General features: G+C 54.7%; 15 non-coding genes across 15 annotated transcripts; 9 read left to right on the top strand and 6 right to left on the bottom strand.

Moving 5' to 3' along the window:
• Nucleotides 1-1,201: 1,201 nt before the first annotated feature.
• On the top strand, nt 1,202-1,274 carry TRNAR-ACG (transfer RNA arginine (anticodon ACG)). Its single transcript has one exon. It is a non-coding gene; the product is annotated as a tRNA-Arg (tRNA).
• Nucleotides 1,275-1,779: 505 nt separating this feature from the next.
• On the bottom strand, nt 1,780-1,851 carry TRNAE-UUC (transfer RNA glutamic acid (anticodon UUC)). Its single transcript has one exon. It is a non-coding gene; the product is annotated as a tRNA-Glu (tRNA).
• A 734-nt stretch (nt 1,852-2,585) lies between these two features.
• On the top strand, nt 2,586-2,658 carry TRNAR-ACG (transfer RNA arginine (anticodon ACG)). The gene has a single exon. It is a non-coding gene; the product is annotated as a tRNA-Arg (tRNA).
• Nucleotides 2,659-3,163: 505 nt separating this feature from the next.
• On the bottom strand, nt 3,164-3,235 carry TRNAE-UUC (transfer RNA glutamic acid (anticodon UUC)). The gene has a single exon. It is a non-coding gene; the product is annotated as a tRNA-Glu (tRNA).
• A 734-nt stretch (nt 3,236-3,969) lies between these two features.
• Nucleotides 3,970-4,042, top strand: TRNAR-ACG (transfer RNA arginine (anticodon ACG)). Its single transcript has one exon. It is a non-coding gene; the product is annotated as a tRNA-Arg (tRNA).
• Nucleotides 4,043-6,690: 2,648 nt separating this feature from the next.
• Nucleotides 6,691-6,763, top strand: TRNAR-ACG (transfer RNA arginine (anticodon ACG)). Its single transcript has one exon. It is a non-coding gene; the product is annotated as a tRNA-Arg (tRNA).
• A 506-nt stretch (nt 6,764-7,269) lies between these two features.
• On the bottom strand, nt 7,270-7,341 carry TRNAE-UUC (transfer RNA glutamic acid (anticodon UUC)). The gene has a single exon. It is a non-coding gene; the product is annotated as a tRNA-Glu (tRNA).
• Nucleotides 7,342-8,074: 733 nt separating this feature from the next.
• On the top strand, nt 8,075-8,147 carry TRNAR-ACG (transfer RNA arginine (anticodon ACG)). The gene has a single exon. It is a non-coding gene; the product is annotated as a tRNA-Arg (tRNA).
• A 507-nt stretch (nt 8,148-8,654) lies between these two features.
• TRNAE-UUC (transfer RNA glutamic acid (anticodon UUC)) lies at nt 8,655-8,726 on the bottom strand. Its single transcript has one exon. It is a non-coding gene; the product is annotated as a tRNA-Glu (tRNA).
• Nucleotides 8,727-9,458: 732 nt separating this feature from the next.
• TRNAR-ACG (transfer RNA arginine (anticodon ACG)) lies at nt 9,459-9,531 on the top strand. The gene has a single exon. It is a non-coding gene; the product is annotated as a tRNA-Arg (tRNA).
• Nucleotides 9,532-13,585: 4,054 nt separating this feature from the next.
• TRNAR-ACG (transfer RNA arginine (anticodon ACG)) lies at nt 13,586-13,658 on the top strand. Its single transcript has one exon. It is a non-coding gene; the product is annotated as a tRNA-Arg (tRNA).
• Nucleotides 13,659-14,164: 506 nt separating this feature from the next.
• Nucleotides 14,165-14,236, bottom strand: TRNAE-UUC (transfer RNA glutamic acid (anticodon UUC)). Its single transcript has one exon. It is a non-coding gene; the product is annotated as a tRNA-Glu (tRNA).
• A 730-nt stretch (nt 14,237-14,966) lies between these two features.
• TRNAR-ACG (transfer RNA arginine (anticodon ACG)) lies at nt 14,967-15,039 on the top strand. The gene has a single exon. It is a non-coding gene; the product is annotated as a tRNA-Arg (tRNA).
• Nucleotides 15,040-15,545: 506 nt separating this feature from the next.
• Nucleotides 15,546-15,617, bottom strand: TRNAE-UUC (transfer RNA glutamic acid (anticodon UUC)). Its single transcript has one exon. It is a non-coding gene; the product is annotated as a tRNA-Glu (tRNA).
• Nucleotides 15,618-17,055: 1,438 nt separating this feature from the next.
• TRNAR-ACG (transfer RNA arginine (anticodon ACG)) lies at nt 17,056-17,128 on the top strand. Its single transcript has one exon. It is a non-coding gene; the product is annotated as a tRNA-Arg (tRNA).
• The last annotated feature ends 412 nt before the right edge of the window (nt 17,129-17,540 follow it).

Genomic DNA, 17,540 nt, shown 5'->3' with positions numbered 1-17,540 from the left:
ACAGAAGGGGCAGGGGTTCGAGCCCCATCAGGGGTGGACGGTCCCCTTTTGCTAAAATGGGCAAGAGAGTCTGCAGTTCCTCTCGGAGGCGCGTGAGTGCTGGGGCACGCCTCATTAACCCTTTGCTGCCCGTCTTGCCACCTGAAACCTGCCCCTTGCCCCCAAAGTGCAGCATTGGCTGGGGGCAAATATCTGCAGCCTATTGGCAGGCTTGAGAAGAGTCCCTGTGGCGCTCCTGAAGTGTGTGGGGAAGTAAGCCCCTGACCGATTGACCCCACCCCCCCAACCCCAATAAATGAAGGCAAATCCTGCTTTGCAATTGCTGCCAACTTTTCAGGGCCTTCCTTTCTAGATAGGACTGGAAGATGAAGCGGCTTGAGAGTCAGCTCCGAAATGAAGAGTAGCATTATTTTCTAAAGAGCTGTGTAATGTGGGGAGGGGGCAAGCACAGTACCTCCCTTTTGTGGAAGGATAGGGGTATGCGCAGACCCACGAGGGCCAGTGGCGCAATGGATAACGCGTCTGACTACTGGCGTTTGAGCTCCCCTCTCCCCCCTCCCTTCCTCCCTCCCTCCCTCCCTCACTCCCTCACTCCCTCCCGTCTGAAAATGCAGAGTGGCAAAGCGGCTGACGGGTCTGTAGTGCGGGACGGTATCTGCATGGGGATGGCCTCCCTAGCCTAGGGGGGAAGGCGCAGGCCATGCTAACAGAAGGGGCAGGGGTTCGAGCCCCATCAGGGGTGGACGGTCCCCTTTTGCTAAAATGGGCAAGAGAGTCTGCAGTTCCTCTCGGAGGCGCGTGAGTGCTGGGGCACGCCTCATTAACCCTTTGCTGCCCGTCTTGCCACCTGAAACCTGCCCCTTGCCCCCAAAGTGCAGCATTGGCTGGGGGCAAATATCTGCAGCCTATTGGCAGGCTGGAGAAGAGTCCCTGTGGCGCTCCTGAAGTGTGTGGGGAAGTAAGCCCCTGACCGATTGACCCCACCCCCCCAACCCCAATAAATGAAGGCAAATCCTGCTTTGCAATTGCTGCCAACTTTTCAGGGCCTTCCTTTCTAGATAGGACTGGAAGATGAAGCGGCTTGAGAGTCAGCTCCGAAATGAAGAGTAGCATTATTTTCTAAAGAGCTGTGTAATGTGGGGAGGGGGCAAGCACAGCACCTCCCTTTTGTGGAAGGATAGGGGTATGCGCAGACCCACGAGGGCCAGTGGCGCAATGGATAACGCGTCTGACTACGGATCAGAAGATTGTAGGTTCGACTCCTACCTGGCTCGGGGAAGCGCGTTTTGTTTTTAATTTAACCCCAATTGTGATTGCGTAGTCTCTGTCTTCTCCCTAGCCTTGGCCGAGGTACTGAACGCTTAACACTCGAGGTCAGCGGAAATGACGGTCTGTCAGGGCGCCCTTCTTTCCTCTGGCCTTTAACGTCTTGCAGCAACGGTTTCAATGCAAGGCGGCCTGTTTTCCAAATGTGGTCCCACCGTTGCTCTCTTGACGGGGGGTGCGGGGGACACGTCACGCCTCAAAGGTGGGTGCAGACGAGATCTCGGGTATGAAAGCCGCAGACATTGGTATGCACCTCATACCCAAGCCGCTTGTAGTCGGCCCTTCTTCTTGCAAGTCCAGCCCTCATACTGAGGAATCGGGAGCCTGAAACACGGACAGACTGCATGGGGCCGCCGGGGCCCCAAGGGAAACAATGTGGGGAAATTCAGGCTTTTCTCAAAATGTAAATGCAACAGAAACGGAATCGGGAGTTCTATGTAGAAAAGGCTAGTCTTCCCATACCGGGAGTCGAACCCGGGCCGCCTGGGTGAAAACCAGGAATCCTAACCGCTAGACCATATGGGAGGCTGTCAGCAAGAAGCAGGTTATGGAGATCCTGAGAGCAGTGCCCCATGGGTCCACCACTGGCAGGATGCTTGAGAAGCTTGACCGGTGGTGTCCCACGCAAATGACCGAGATGCACTTTCAGTGGCAGAAATCAAGCTTTACGCTGCTCTGGTATTGAGCTGTCATTGCTTACAGTGGCTAAGCAAAGCACAATACCAAGACCAATCTAAAAATGACTAGCTTGAGAGAACACGCAAGAACCAAGGGCAGCGGTTCGAGCCCTATCAGGGGTGGACGGTCCCCTTTTGCTAAAATGGGCAAGAGAGTCTGCAGTTCCTCTCGGAGGCGCGTGAGTGCTGGGGCACGCCTCATTAACCCTTTGCTGCCCGTCTTGCCACCTGAAACCTGCCCCTTGCCCCCAAAGTGCAGCATTGGCTGGGGGCAAATATCTGCAGCCTATTGGCAGGCTTGAGAAGAGTCCCTGTGGCGCTCCTGAAGTGTGTGGGGAAGTAAGCCCCTGACCGATTGACCCCACCCCCCCAACCCCAATAAATGAAGGCAAATCCTGCTTTGCAATTGCTGCCAACTTTTCAGGGCCTTCCTTTCTAGATAGGACTGGAAGATGAAGCGGCTTGAGAGTCAGCTCCGAAATGAAGAGTAGCATTATTTTCTAAAGAGCTGTGTAATGTGGGGAGGGGGCAAGCACAGCACCTCCCTTTTGTGGAAGGATAGGGGTATGCGCAGACCCACGAGGGCCAGTGGCGCAATGGATAACGCGTCTGACTACGGATCAGAAGATTGTAGGTTCGACTCCTACCTGGCTCGGGGAAGCGCGTTTTGTTTTTAATTTAACCCCAATTGTGATTGCGTAGTCTCTGTCTTCTCCCTAGCCTTGGCCGAGGTACTGAACGCTTAACACTCGAGGTCAGCGGAAATGACGGTCTGTCAGGGCGCCCTTCTTTCCTCTGGCCTTTAACGTCTTGCAGCAACGGTTTCAATGCAAGGCGGCCTGTTTTCCAAATGTGGTCCCACCGTTGCTCTCTTGACGGGGGGTGCGGGGGACACGTCACGCCTCAAAGGTGGGTGCAGACGAGATCTCGGGTATGAAAGCCGCAGACATTGGTATGCACCTCATACCCAAGCCGCTTGTAGTCGGCCCTTCTTCTTGCAAGTCCAGCCCTCATACTGAGGAATCGGGAGCCTGAAACACGGACAGACTGCATGGGGCCGCCGGGGCCCCAAGGGAAACAATGTGGGGAAATTCAGGCTTTTCTCAAAATGTAAATGCAACAGAAACGGAATCGGGAGTTCTATGTAGAAAAGGCTAGTCTTCCCATACCGGGAGTCGAACCCGGGCCGCCTGGGTGAAAACCAGGAATCCTAACCGCTAGACCATATGGGAGGCTGTCAGCAAGAAGCAGGTTATGGAGATCCTGAGAGCAGTGCCCCATGGGTCCACCACTGGCAGGATGCTTGAGAAGCTTGACCGGTGGTGTCCCACGCAAATGACCGAGATGCACTTTCAGTGGCAGAAATCAAGCTTTACGCTGCTCTGGTATTGAGCTGTCATTGCTTACAGTGGCTAAGCAAAGCACAATACCAAGACCAATCTAAAAATGACTAGCTTGAGAGAACACGCAAGAACCAAGGGCAGCGGTTCGAGCCCTATCAGGGATGGACGGTCCCCTTTTGCTAAAATGGGCAAGAGAGTCTGCAGTTCCTCTCGGAGGCGCGTGAGTGCTGGGGCACGCCTCATTAACCCTTTGCTGCCCGTCTTGCCACCTGAAACCTGCCCCTTGCCCCCAAAGTGCAGCATTGGCTGGGGGCAAATATCTGCAGCCTATTGGCAGGCTGGAGAAGAGTCCCTGTGGCGCTCCTGAAGTGTGTGGGGAAGTAAGCCCCTGACCGATTGACCCCACCCCCCCAACCCCAATAAATGAAGGCAAATCCTGCTTTGCAATTGCTGCCAACTTTTCAGGGCCTTCCTTTCTAGATAGGACTGGAAGATGAAGCGGCTTGAGAGTCAGCTCCGAAATGAAGAGTAGCATTATTTTCTAAAGAGCTGTGTAATGTGGGGAGGGGGCAAGCACAGCACCTCCCTTTTGTGGAAGGATAGGGGTATGCGCAGACCCACGAGGGCCAGTGGCGCAATGGATAACGCGTCTGACTACGGATCAGAAGATTGTAGGTTCGACTCCTACCTGGCTCGGGGAAGCGCGTTTTGTTTTTAATTTAACCCCAATTGTGATTGCGTAGTCTCTGTCTTCTCCCTAGCCTTGGCCGAGGTACTGAACGCTTAACACTCGAGGTCAGCGGAAATGACGGTCTGTCAGGGCGCCCTTCTTTCCTCTGGCCTTTAACGTCTTGCAGCAACGGTTTCAATGCAAGGCGGCCTGTTTTCCAAATGTGGTCCCACCGTTGCTCTCTTGACGGGGGGTGCGGGGGACACGTCACGCCTCAAAGGTGGGTGCAGACGAGATCTCGGGTATGAAAGCCGCAGACATTGGTATGCACCTCATACCCAAGCCGCTTGTAGTCGGCCCTTCTTCTTGCAAGTCCAGCCCTCATACTGAGGAATCGGGAGCCTGAAACACGGACAGACTGCATGGGGCCGCCGGGGCCCCAAGGGAAACAATGTGGGGAAATTCAGGCTTTTCTCAAAATGTAAATGCAACAGAAACGGAATCGGGAGTTCTATGTAGAAAAGGCTAGTCTTCCCATACCGGGCCGCCTGGGTGAAAACCAGGAATCCTAACCGCTAGACCATATGGGAGGCTGTCAGCAAGAAGCAGGTTATGGAGATCCTGAGAGCAGTGCCCCATGGGTCCACCACTGGCAGGATGCTTGAGAAGCTTGACCGGTGGTGTCCCACGCAAATGACCGAGATGCACTTTCAGTGGCAGAAATCAAGCTTTACGCTGCTCTGGTATTGAGCTGTCATTGCTTGCAGTGGCTAAGCAAAGCACAATACCAAGACTTGTCTAATGATGGCTGCCTGAGAAAGAAAGGAAGAAAGACAAAAGGTAAGTGGTAAAGAAAGAAAGGAAGCAAGGAAAGAAGCAAGGAAAGAAAGAAAGAAAGAAAGAAAGAAAGAAAGAAAGAAAGAAAGAAAGAAAGAAAGAAAGAAAGAAAGAAAGAAAGAAAGAAAGAAAGAAAGAAAGAAAGAAAGAAAGAAAGAAAGAAAGAAAGAAAGAAAAAACAGCAAGTGAGGGAAAGAAAGGAAGGAAAGAAGGAAAGAAAGAGAGACAGGATTAGGGCCAGAGAGAGTGGGTTTTGGGATCACTGGTTGGAGTGCGAGCTGTCCCTCCCAGGCTCTCTCGTGTGCCCAAGCCCCCGCCCCCACCTGTCATGGGGCGACAGGCGGAAGTGTGAAGGGTGCTGCTGCACACAGGCAAGCGCTGAGAGGCTTGTGGGCACTGCACACAGCAGCTCCGGTAGGCAGCAGACAGCAAGGCTGCCTGCCTACTGGCGTTTGAGCTCCCCTCTCCCCCCTCCTTCCCTCCCCCCCTCCCTTCCTCCCTCCCTCCCTCCCTCACTCCCTCACTCCCTCCCGTCTGAAAATGCAGAGTGGCAAAGCGGCTGACGGGTCTGTAGTGCGGGACGGTATCTGCATGGGATGGCCTCCCTAGCCTAGGGGGGAAGGCGCAGGCCATGCTAACAGAAGGGGCAGGGGTTCGAGCCCCATCAGGGGTGGACGGTCCCCTTTTGCTAAAATGGGCAAGAGAAGTCTGCAGTTCCTCTCGGAGGCGCGTGAGTGCTGGGGCACGCCTCATTAACCCTTTGCTGCCCGTCTTGCCACCTGAAACCTGCCCCTTGCCCCCAAAGTGCAGCATTGGCTGGGGGCAAATATCTGCAGCCTATTGGCAGGCTTGAGAAGAGTCCCTGTGGCGCTCCTGAAGTGTGTGGGGAAGTAAGCCCTGACCGATTGACCCCACCCCCCCAACCCCAATAAATGAAGGCAAATCCTGCTTTGCAATTGCTGCCAACTTTTCAGGGCCTTCCTTCTAGATAGGACTGGAAGATGAAGCGGCTTGAGAGTCAGCTCCGAAATGAAGAGTAGCATTATTTTCTAAAGAGCTGTGTAATGTGGGGAGGGGGCAAGCACAGTACCTCCCTTTTGTGGAAGGATAGGGGTATGCGCAGACCCACGAGGGCCAGTGGCGCAATGGATAACGCGTCTGACTACTGGCGTTTGAGCTCCCCTCTCCCCCCTCCCTTCCTCCCTCCCTCCCTCCCTCACTCCCTCACTCCCTCCCGTCTGAAAATGCAGAGGGGCAAAGCGGCTGACGGGTCTGTAGTGCGGGACGGTATCTGCATGGGGATGGCCTCCCTAGCCTAGGGGGGAAGGCGCAGGCCATGCTAACAGAAGGGGCAGGGGTTCGAGCCCCATCAGGGGTGGACGGTCCCCTTTTGCTAAAATGGGCAAGAGAGTCTGCAGTTCCTCTCGGAGGCGCGTGAGTGCTGGGGCACGCCTCATTAACCCTTTGCTGCCCGTCTTGCCACCTGAAACCTGCCCCTTGCCCCCAAAGTGCAGCATTGGCTGGGGGCAAATATCTGCAGCCTATTGGCAGGCTGGAGAAGAGTCCCTGTGGCGCTCCTGAAGTGTGTGGGGAAGTAAGCCCCTGACCGATTGACCCCACCCCCCCAACCCCAATAAATGAAGGCAAATCCTGCTTTGCAATTGCTGCCAACTTTTCAGGGCCTTCCTTTCTAGATAGGACTGGAAGATGAAGCGGCTTGAGAGTCAGCTCCGAAATGAAGAGTAGCATTATTTTCTAAAGAGCTGTGTAATGTGGGGAGGGGGCAAGCACAGCACCTCCCTTTTGTGGAAGGATAGGGGTATGCGCAGACCCACGAGGGCCAGTGGCGCAATGGATAACGCGTCTGACTACGGATCAGAAGATTGTAGGTTCGACTCCTACCTGGCTCGGGGAAGCGCGTTTTGTTTTTAATTTAACCCCAATTGTGATTGCGTAGTCTCTGTCTTCTCCCTAGCCTTGGCCGAGGTACTGAACGCTTAACACTCGAGGTCAGCGGAAATGACGGTCTGTCAGGGCGCCCTTCTTTCCTCTGGCCTTTAACGTCTTGCAGCAACGGTTTCAATGCAAGGCGGCCTGTTTTCCAAATGTGGTCCCACCGTTGCTCTCTTGACGGGGGGTGCGGGGGACACGTCACGCCTCAAAGGTGGGTGCAGACGAGATCTCGGGTATGAAAGCCGCAGACATTGGTATGCACCTCATACCCAAGCCGCTTGTAGTCGGCCCTTCTTCTTGCAAGTCCAGCCCTCATACTGAGGAATCGGGAGCCTGAAAACACGGACAGACTGCATGGGGCCGCCGGGGCCCCAAGGGAAACAATGTGGGGAAATTCAGGCTTTTCTCAAAATGTAAATGCAACAGAAACGGAATCGGGAGTTCTATGTAGAAAAGGCTAGTCTTCCCATACCGGGAGTCGAACCCGGGCCGCCTGGGTGAAAACCAGGAATCCTAACCGCTAGACCATATGGGAGGCTGTCAGCAAGAAGCAGGTTATGGAGATCCTGAGAGCAGTGCCCCATGGGTCCACCACTGGCAGGATGCTTGAGAAGCTTGACCGGTGGTGTCCCACGCAAATGACCGAGATGCACTTTCAGTGGCAGAAATCAAGCTTTACGCTGCTCTGGTATTGAGCTGTCATTGCTTACAGTGGCTAAGCAAAGCACAATACCAAGACCAATCTAAAAATGACTAGCTTGAGAGAACACGCAAGAACCAAGGGCAGCGGTTCGAGCCCTATCAGGGGTGGACGGTCCCCTTTTGCTAAAATGGGCAAGAGAGTCTGCAGTTCCTCTCGGAGGCGCGTGAGTGCTGGGGCACGCCTCATTAACCCTTTGCTGCCCGTCTTGCCACCTGAAACCTGCCCTTGCCCCCAAAGTGCAGCATTGGCTGGGGGCAAATATCTGCAGCCTATTGGCAGGCTTGAGAAGAGTCCCTGTGGCGCTCCTGAAGTGTGTGGGGAAGTAAGCCCCTGACCGATTGACCCCACCCCCCCAACCCCAATAAATGAAGGCAAATCCTGCTTTGCAATTGCTGCCAACTTTTCAGGGCCTTCCTTTCTAGATAGGACTGGAAGATGAAGCGGCTTGAGAGTCAGCTCCGAAATGAAGAGTAGCATTATTTTCTAAAGAGCTGTGTAATGTGGGGAGGGGGCAAGCACAGCACCTCCCTTTTGTGGAAGGATAGGGGTATGCGCAGACCCACGAGGGCCAGTGGCGCAATGGATAACGCGTCTGACTACGGATCAGAAGATTGTAGGTTCGACTCCTACCTGGCTCGGGGAAGCGCGTTTTGTTTTTAATTTAACCCCAATTGTGATTGCGTAGTCTCTGTCTTCTCCCTAGCCTTGGCCGAGGTACTGAACGCTTAACACTCGAGGTCAGCGGAAATGACGGTCTGTCAGGGCGCCCTTCTTTCCTCTGGCCTTTAACGTCTTGCAGCAACGGTTTTCAATGCAAGGCGGCCTGTTTTCCAAAATGTGGTCCCACCGTTGCTCTCTTGACGGGGGGTGCGGGGGACACGTCACGCCTCAAAGGTGGGTGCAGACGAGATCTCGGGTATGAAAGCCGCAGACATTGGTATGCACCTCATACCCAAGCCGCTTGTAGTCGGCCCTTCTTCTTGCAAGTCCAGCCCTCATACTGAGGAATCGGGAGCCTGAAACACGGACAGACTGCATGGGGCCGCCGGGGCCCCAAGGGAAACAATGTGGGGAAATTCAGGCTTTTCTCAAAATGTAAATGCAACAGAAACGGAATCGGGAGTTCTATGTAGAAAAGGCTAGTCTTCCCATACCGGGAGTCGAACCCGGGCCGCCTGGGTGAAAACCAGGAATCCTAACCGCTAGACCATATGGGAGGCTGTCAGCAAGAAGCAGGTTATGGAGATCCTGAGAGCAGTGCCCCATGGGTCCACCACTGGCAGGATGCTTGAGAAGCTTGACCGGTGGTGTCCCACGCAAATGACCGAGATGCACTTTCAGTGGCAGAAATCAAGCTTTACGCTGCTCTGGTATTGAGCTGTCATTGCTTACAGTGGCTAAGCAAAGCACAATACCAAGACCAATCTAAAAATGACTAGCTTGAGAGAACACGCAAGAACCAAGGGCAGCGGTTCGAGCCCTATCAGGGATGGACGGTCCCCTTTTGCTAAAATGGGCAAGAGAGTCTGCAGTTCCTCTCGGAGGCGCGTGAGTGCTGGGGCACGCCTCATTAACCCTTTGCTGCCCGTCTTGCCACCTGAAACCTGCCCCTTGCCCCCAAAGTGCAGCATTGGCTGGGGGCAAATATCTGCAGCCTATTGGCAGGCTGGAGAAGAGTCCCTGTGGCGCTCCTGAAGTGTGTGGGGAAGTAAGCCCTGACCGATTGACCCCACCCCCCCAACCCCAATAAATGAAGGCAAATCCTGCTTTGCAATTGCTGCCAACTTTTCAGGGCCTTCCTTTCTAGATAGGACTGGAAGATGAAGCGGCTTGAGAGTCAGCTCCGAAATGAAGAGTAGCATTATTTTCTAAAGAGCTGTGTAATGTGGGGAGGGGGCAAGCACAGCACCTCCCTTTTGTGGAAGGATAGGGGTATGCGCAGACCACGAGGGCCAGTGGCGCAATGGATAACGCGTCTGACTACGGATCAGAAGATTGTAGGTTCGACTCCTACCTGGCTCGGGGAAGCGCGTTTTGTTTTTAATTTAACCCCAATTGTGATTGCGTAGTCTCTGTCTTCTCCCTAGCCTTGGCCGAGGTACTGAACGCTTAACACTCGAGGTCAGCGGAAATGACGGTCTGTCAGGGCGCCCTTCTTTCCTCTGGCCTTTAACGTCTTGCAGCAACGGTTTCAATGCAAGGCGGCCTGTTTTCCAAATGTGGTCCCACCGTTGCTCTCTTGACGGGGGGTGCGGGGGGACACGTCACGCCTCAAAGGTGGGTGCAGACGAGATCTCGGGTATGAAAGCCGCAGACATTGGTATGCACCTCATACCCAAGCCGCTTGTAGTCGGCCCTTCTTCTTGCAAGTCCAGCCCTCATACTGAGGAATCGGGAGCCTGAAACACGGACAGACTGCATGGGGCCGCCGGGGCCCCAAGGGAAACAATGTGGGGAAATTCAGGCTTTTCTCAAAATGTAAATGCAACAGAAACGGAATCGGGAGTTCTATGTAGAAAAGGCTAGTCTTCCCATACCGGGCCGCCTGGGTGAAAACCAGGAATCCTAACCGCTAGACATATGGGAGGCTGTCAGCAAGAAGCAGGTTATGGAGATCCTGAGAGCAGTGCCCCATGGGTCCACCACTGGCAGGATGCTTGAGAAGCTTGACCGGTGGTGTCCCACGCAAATGACCGAGATGCACTTTCAGTGGCAGAAATCAAGCTTTACGCTGCTCTGTATTGAGCTGTCATTGCTTGCAGTGGCTAAGCAAAGCACAATACCAAGACTTGTCTAATGATGGCTGCCTGAGAAAGAAAGGAAGAAAGACAAAAGGTAAGTGGTAAAGAAAGAAAGGAAGCAAGGAAAGAAGCAAGGAAAGAAAGAAAGAAAGAAAGAAAGAAAGAAAGAAAGAAAGAAAGAAAGAAAGAAAGAAAGAAAGAAAGAAAGAAAGAAAGAAAGAAAGAAAGAAAGAAAGAAAGAAAGAAAGAAAGAAAGAAAAAACAGCAAGTGAGGGAAAGAAAGGAAGGAAAGAAGGAAAGAAAGAGAGACAGGATTAGGGCCAGAGAGAGTGGGTTTTGGGATCACTGGTTGGAGTGCGAGCTGTCCCTCCCAGGCTCTCTCGTGTGCCCAAGCCCCCGCCCCCACCTGTCATGGGGCGACAGGCGGAAGTGTGAAGGGTGCTGCTGCACACAGGCAAGCGCTGAGAGGCTTGTGGGCACTGCACACAGCAGCTCCGGTAGGCAGCAGACAGCAAGGCTGCCTGCCTACTGGCGTTTGAGCTCCCCTCTCCCCCCTCCTTCCCTCCCCCCCTCCCTTCCTCCCTCCCTCCCTCCCTCACTCCCTCACTCCCTCCCGTCTGAAAATGCAGAGTGGCAAAGCGGCTGACGGGTCTGTAGTGCGGGACGGTATCTGCATGGGGATGGCCTCCCTAGCCTAGGGGGGAAGGCGCAGGCCATGCTAACAGAAGGGGCAGGGGTTCGAGCCCCATCAGGGGTGGACGGTCCCCTTTTGCTAAAATGGGCAAGAGAGTCTGCAGTTCCTCTCGGAGGCGCGTGAGTGCTGGGGCACGCCTCATTAACCCTTTGCTGCCCGTCTTGCCACCTGAAACCTGCCCCTTGCCCCCAAAGTGCAGCATTGGCTGGGGGCAAATATCTGCAGCCTATTGGCAGGCTTGAGAAGAGTCCCTGTGGCGCTCCTGAAGTGTGTGGGGAAGTAAGCCCCTGACCGATTGACCCCACCCCCCCAACCCCAATAAATGAAGGCAAATCCTGCTTTGCAATTGCTGCCAACTTTTCAGGGCCTTCCTTTCTAGATAGGACTGGAAGATGAAGCGGCTTGAGAGTCAGCTCCGGAAATGAAGAGTAGCATTATTTTCTAAAGAGCTGTGTAATGTGGGGAGGGGGCAAGCACAGTACCTCCCTTTTGTGGAAGGATAGGGGTATGCGCAGACCCACGAGGGCCAGTGGCGCAATGGATAACGCGTCTGACTACTGGCGTTTGAGCTCCCCTCTCCCCCCTCCCTTCCTCCCTCCCCTCCCTCCCTCACTCCCTCACTCCCTCCCGTCTGAAAATGCAGAGTGGCAAAGCGGCTGACGGGTCTGTAGTGCGGGACGGTATCTGCATGGGGATGGCCTCCCTAGCCTAGGGGGGAAGGCGCAGGCCATGCTAACAGAAGGGGCAGGGGTTCGAGCCCCATCAGGGGTGGACGGTCCCCTTTTGCTAAAATGGGCAAGAGAGTCTGCAGTTCCTCTCGGAGGCGCGTGAGTGCTGGGGCACGCCTCATTAACCCTTTGCTGCCCGTCTTGCCACCTGAAACCTGCCCCTTGCCCCCAAAGTGCAGCATTGGCTGGGGGCAAATATCTGCAGCCTATTGGCAGGCTTGAGAAGAGTCCCTGTGGCGCTCCTGAAGTGTGTGGGGAAGTAAGCCCTGACCGATTGACCCCACCCCCCCAACCCCAATAAATGAAGGCAAATCCTGCTTTGCAATTGCTGCCAACTTTTCAGGGCCTTCCTTTCTAGATAGGAACTGGAAGATGAAGCGGCTTGAGAGTCAGCTCCGAAATGAAGAGTAGCATTATTTTCTAAAGAGCTGTGTAATGTGGGGAGGGGGCAAGCACAGTACCTCCCTTTTGTGGAAGGATAGGGGTATGCGCAGACCCACGAGGGCCAGTGGCGCAATGGATAACGCGTCTGACTACTGGCGTTTGAGCTCCCCTCTCCCCCCTCCCTTCCTCCCTCCCTCCCTCCCTCACTCCCTCACTCCCTCCCGTCTGAAAATGCAGAGTGGCAAAGCGGCTGACGGGTCTGTAGTGCGGGACGGTATCTGCATGGGGATGGCCTCCCTAGCCTAGGGGGGAAGGCGCAGGCCATGCTAACAGAAGGGGCAGGGGTTCGAGCCCCATCAGGGGTGGACGGTCCCCTTTTGCTAAAATGGGCAAGAGAGTCTGCAGTTCCTCTCGGAGGCGCGTGAGTGCTGGGGCACGCCTCATTAACCCTTTGCTGCCCGTCTTGCCACCTGAAACCTGCCCCTTGCCCCCAAAGTGCAGCATTGGCTGGGGGCAAATATCTGCAGCCTATTGGCAGGCTTGAGAAGAGTCCCTGTGGCGCTCCTGAAGTGTGTGGGGAAGTAAGCCCCTGACCGATTGACCCCACCCCCCAACCCCAATAAATGAAGGCAAATCCTGCTTTGCAATTGCTGCCAACTTTTCAGGGCCTTCCTTTCTAGATAGGACTGGAAGATGAAGCGGCTTGAGAGTCAGCTCCGAAATGAAGAGTAGCATTATTTTCTAAAGAGCTGTGTAATGTGGGGAGGGGGCAAGCACAGTACCTCCCTTTTGTGGAAGGATAGGGGTATGCGCAGACCCACGAGGGCAGTGGCGCAATGGATAACGCGTCTGACTACTGGCGTTTGAGCTCCCCTCTCCCCCCTCCCTTCCTCCCTCCCTCCCTCCCTCACTCCCTCACTCCCTCCCGTCTGAAAATGCAGAGTGGCAAAGCGGCTGACGGGTCTGTAGTGCGGGACGGTATCTGCATGGGGATGGCCTCCCTAGCCTAGGGGGGAAGGCGCAGGCCATGCTAACAGAAGGGGCAGGGGTTCGAGCCCCATCAGGGGTGGACGGTCCCCTTTTGCTAAAATGGGCAAGAGAGTCTGCAGTTCCTCTCGGAGGCGCGTGAGTGGCTGGGGCACGCCTCATTAACCCTTTGCTGCCCGTCTTGCCACCTGAAACCTGCCCCTTGCCCCCAAAGTGCAGCATTGGCTGGGGGCAAATATCTGCAGCCTATTGGCAGGCTTGAGAAGAGTCCCTGTGGCGCTCCTGAAGTGTGTGGGGAAGTAAGCCCCTGACCGATTGACCCCACCCCCCCAACCCCAATAAATGAAGGCAAATCCTGCTTTGCAATTGCTGCCAACTTTTCAGGGCCTTCCTTTCTAGATAGGACTGGAAGATGAAGCGGCTTGAGAGTCAGCTCCGAAATGAAGAGTAGCATTATTTTCTAAAGAGCTGTGTAATGTGGGGAGGGGGCAAGCACAGCACCTCCCTTTTGTGGAAGGATAGGGGTATGCGCAGACCCACGAGGGCCAGTGGCGCAATGGATAACGCGTCTGACTACGGATCAGAAGATTGTAGGTTCGACTCCTACCTGGCTCGGGGAAGCGCGTTTGTTTTTTAATTTAACCCCAATTGTGATTGCGTAGTCTCTGTCTTCTCCCTAGCCTTGGCCGAGGTACTGAACGCTTAACACTCGAGGTCAGCGGAAATGACGGTCTGTCAGGGCGCCCTTCTTTCCTCTGGCCTTTAACGTCTTGCAGCAACGGTTTTCAATGCAAGGCGGCCTGTTTTCCAAATGTGGTCCCACCGTTGCTCTCTTGACGGGGGGTGCGGGGGACACGTCACGCCTCAAAGGTGGGTGCAGACGAGATCTCGGGTATGAAAGCCGCAGACATTGGTATGCACCTCATACCCAAGCCGCTTGTAGTCGGCCCTTCTTCTTGCAAGTCCAGCCCTCATACTGAGGAATCGGGAGCCTGAAACACGGACAGACTGCATGGGGCCGCCGGGGCCCCAAGGGAAACAATGTGGGGAAATTCAGGCTTTTCTCAAAATGTAAATGCAACAGAAACGGAATCGGGAGTTCTATGTAGAAAAGGCTAGTCTTCCCATACCGGGAGTCGAACCCGGGCCGCCTGGGTGAAAACCAGGAATCCTAACCGCTAGACCATATGGGAGGCTGTCAGCAAGAAGCAGGTTATGGAGATCCTGAGAGCAGTGCCCCATGGGTCCACCACTGGCAGGGATGCTTGAGAAGCTTGACCGGTGGTGTCCCACGCAAATGACCGAGATGCACTTTCAGTGGCAGAAATCAAGCTTTACGCTGCTCTGGTATTGAGCTGTCATTGCTTACAGTGGCTAAGCAAAGCACAATACCAAGACCAATCTAAAAATGACTAGCTTGAGAGAACACGCAAGAACCAAGGGCAGCGGTCGAGCCCTATCAGGGTGGACGGTCCCCTTTTGCTAAAATGGGCAAGAGAGTCTGCAGTTCCTCTCGGAGGCGCGTGAGTGCTGGGGCACGCTCATTAACCCTTTGCTGCCCGTCTTGCCACCTGAAACCTGCCCCTTGCCCCCAAAGTGCAGCATTGGCTGGGGGCAAATATCTGCAGCCTATTGGCAGGCTTGAGAAGAGTCCCTGTGGCGCTCCTGAAGTGTGTGGGGAAGTAAGCCCTGACCGATTGACCCCACCCCCCCAACCCCAATAAATGAAGGCAAATCCTGCTTTGCAATTGCTGCCAACTTTTCAGGGCCTTCCTTTCTAGATAGGACTGGAAGATGAAGCGGCTTGAGAGTCAGCTCCGAAATGAAGAGTAGCATTATTTTCTAAAGAGCTGTGTAATGTGGGGAGGGGCAAGCACAGCACCTCCCTTTTGTGGAAGGATAGGGGTATGCGCAGACCCACGAGGGCCAGTGGCGCAATGGATAACGCGTCTGACTACGGATCAGAAGATTGTAGGTTCGACTCCTACCTGGCTCGGGGAAGCGCGTTTTGTTTTTAATTTAACCCCAATTGTGATTGCGTAGTCTCTGTCTTCTCCCTAGCCTTGGCCGAGGTACTGAACGCTTAACACTCGAGGTCAGCGGAAATGACGGTCTGTCAGGGCGCCCTTTCTTTCCTCTGGCCTTTAACGTCTTGCAGCAACGGTTTCAATGCAAGGCGGCCTGTTTTCCAAATGTGGTCCCACCGTTGCTCTCTTGACGGGGGGTGCGGGGGACACGTCACGCCTCAAAGGTGGGTGCAGACGAGATCTCGGGTATGAAAGCCGCAGACATTGGTATGCACCTCATACCCAAGCCGCTTGTAGTCGGCCCTTCTTCTTGCAAGTCCAGCCCTCATACTGAGGAATCGGGAGCCTGAAACACGGACAGACTGCATGGGGCCGCCGGGGCCCCAAGGGAAACAATTGGGGGAAATTCAGGCTTTTCTCAAAATGTAAATGCAACAGAAACGGAATCGGGAGTTCTATGTAGAAAAGGCTAGTCTTCCCATACCGGGAGTCGAACCCGGGCCGCCTGGGTGAAAACCAGGAATCCTAACCGCTAGACCATATGGGAGGCTGTCAGCAAGAAGCAGGTTATGGAGATCCTGAGAGCAGTGCCCCCATGGGTCCACCACTGGCAGGATGCTTGAGAAGCTTGACCGTGGTGTCCCACGCAAATGACCGAGATGCACTTTCAGTGGCAGAAATCAAGCTTTACGCTGCTCTGGTATTGAGCTGTCATTGCTTACAGTGGCTAAGCAAAGCACAATACCAAGACCAATCTAAAAATGACTAGCTTGAGAGAACACGCAAGAACCAAGGGCAGCGGTTCGAGCCCTATCAGGGATGGACGGTCCCCTTTTGCTAAAATGGGCAAGAGAGTCTGCAGTTCCTCTCGGAGGCGCGTGAGTGCTGGGGCACGCCTCATTAACCCTTTGCTGCCCGTCTTGCCACCTGAAACCTGCCCCTTGCCCCCAAAGTGCAGCATTGGCTGGGGGCAAATATCTGCAGCCTATTGGCAGGCTGGAGAAGAGTCCCTGTGGCGCTCCTGAAGTGTGTGGGGAAGTAAGCCCCTGACCGATGACCCCACCCCCCCAACCCCAATAAATGAAGGCAAATCCTGCTTTGCAATTGCTGCCAACTTTTCAGGGCCTTCCTTTCTAGATAGGACTGGAAGATGAAGCGGCTTGAGAGTCAGCTCCGAAATGAAGAGTAGCATTATTTTCTAAAGAGCTGTGTAATGTGGGGAGGGGGCAAGCACAGTACCTCCCTTTTGTGGAAGGATAGGGGTATGCGCAGACCCACGAGGGCCAGTGGCGCAATGGATAACGCGTCTGACTACTGGCGTTTGAGCTCCCCTCTCCCCCCTCCCTTCCTCCCTCCCTCCCTCCCTCACTCCCTCACTCCCTCCCGTCTGAAAATGCAGAGTGGCAAAGCGGCTGACGGTCTGTAGTGCGGGACGGTATCTGCATGGGGATGGCCTCCCTAGCCTAGGGGGGAAGGCGCAGGCCATGCTAACAGAAGGGGCAGGGGTTCGAGCCCCATCAGGGGTGGACGGTCCCCTTTTGCTAAAATGGGCAAGAGAGTCTGCAGTTCCTCTCGGAGGCGCGTGAGTGCTGGGGCACGCCTCATTAACCCTTTGCTGCCCGTCTTGCCACCTGAAACCTGCCCCTTGCCCCCAAAGTGCAGCATTGGCTGGGGGCAAATATCTGCAGCCTATTGGCAGGCTTGAGAAGAGTCCCTGTGGCGCTCCTGAAGTGTGTGGGGAAGTAAGCCCCTGACCGATTGACCCCACCCCCCCAACCCCAATAAATGAAGGCAAATCCTGCTTTGCAATTGCTGCCAACTTTTCAGGGGCCTTCCTTTCTAGATAGGACTGGAAGATGAAGCGGCTTGAGAGTCAGCTCCGAAATGAAGAGTAGCATTATTTTCTAAAGAGCTGTGTAATGTGGGGAGGGGGCAAGCACAGCACCTCCCTTTTGTGGAAGGATAGGGGTTGCGCAGACCCACGAGGGCCAGTGGCGCAATGGATAACGCGTCTGACTACGGATCAGAAGATTGTAGGTTCGACTCCTACCTGGCTCGGGGAAGCGCGTTTTGTTTTTAATTTAACCCCAATTGTGATTGCGTAGTCTCTGTCTTCTCCCTAGCCTTGGCCGAGGTACTGAACGCTTAACACTCGAGGTCAGCGGAAATGACGGTCTGTCAGGGCGCCCTTCTTTCCTCTGGCCTTTAACGTCTTGCAGCAACGGTTTCAATGCAAGGCGGCCTGTTTTCCAAATGTGGTCCCACCGTTGCTCTCTTGACGGGGGGTGCGGGGGACACGTCACGCCTCAAAGGTGGGTGCAGACGAGATCTCGGGTATGAAAGCCGCAGACATTGGTATGCACCTCATACCCAAGCCGCTTGTAGTCGGCCCTTCTTCTTGCAAGTCCAGCCTCATACTGAGGAATCGGGAGCCTGAAACACGGACAGACTGCATGGGGCCGCCGGGGCC

The sequence above is a fragment of the Ambystoma mexicanum genome, unplaced genomic scaffold (genome assembly GCF_040938575.1).
Source record: "Ambystoma mexicanum isolate Mex_15411 unplaced genomic scaffold, UKY_AmexF1_1 Mex_scaf152, whole genome shotgun sequence".
Taxonomy (NCBI): domain Eukaryota; kingdom Metazoa; phylum Chordata; class Amphibia; order Caudata; family Ambystomatidae; genus Ambystoma; species Ambystoma mexicanum.
Note: the sequence above shows the minus strand (reverse complement) of the source record. Positions and strands in the feature narration are given on the sequence as shown.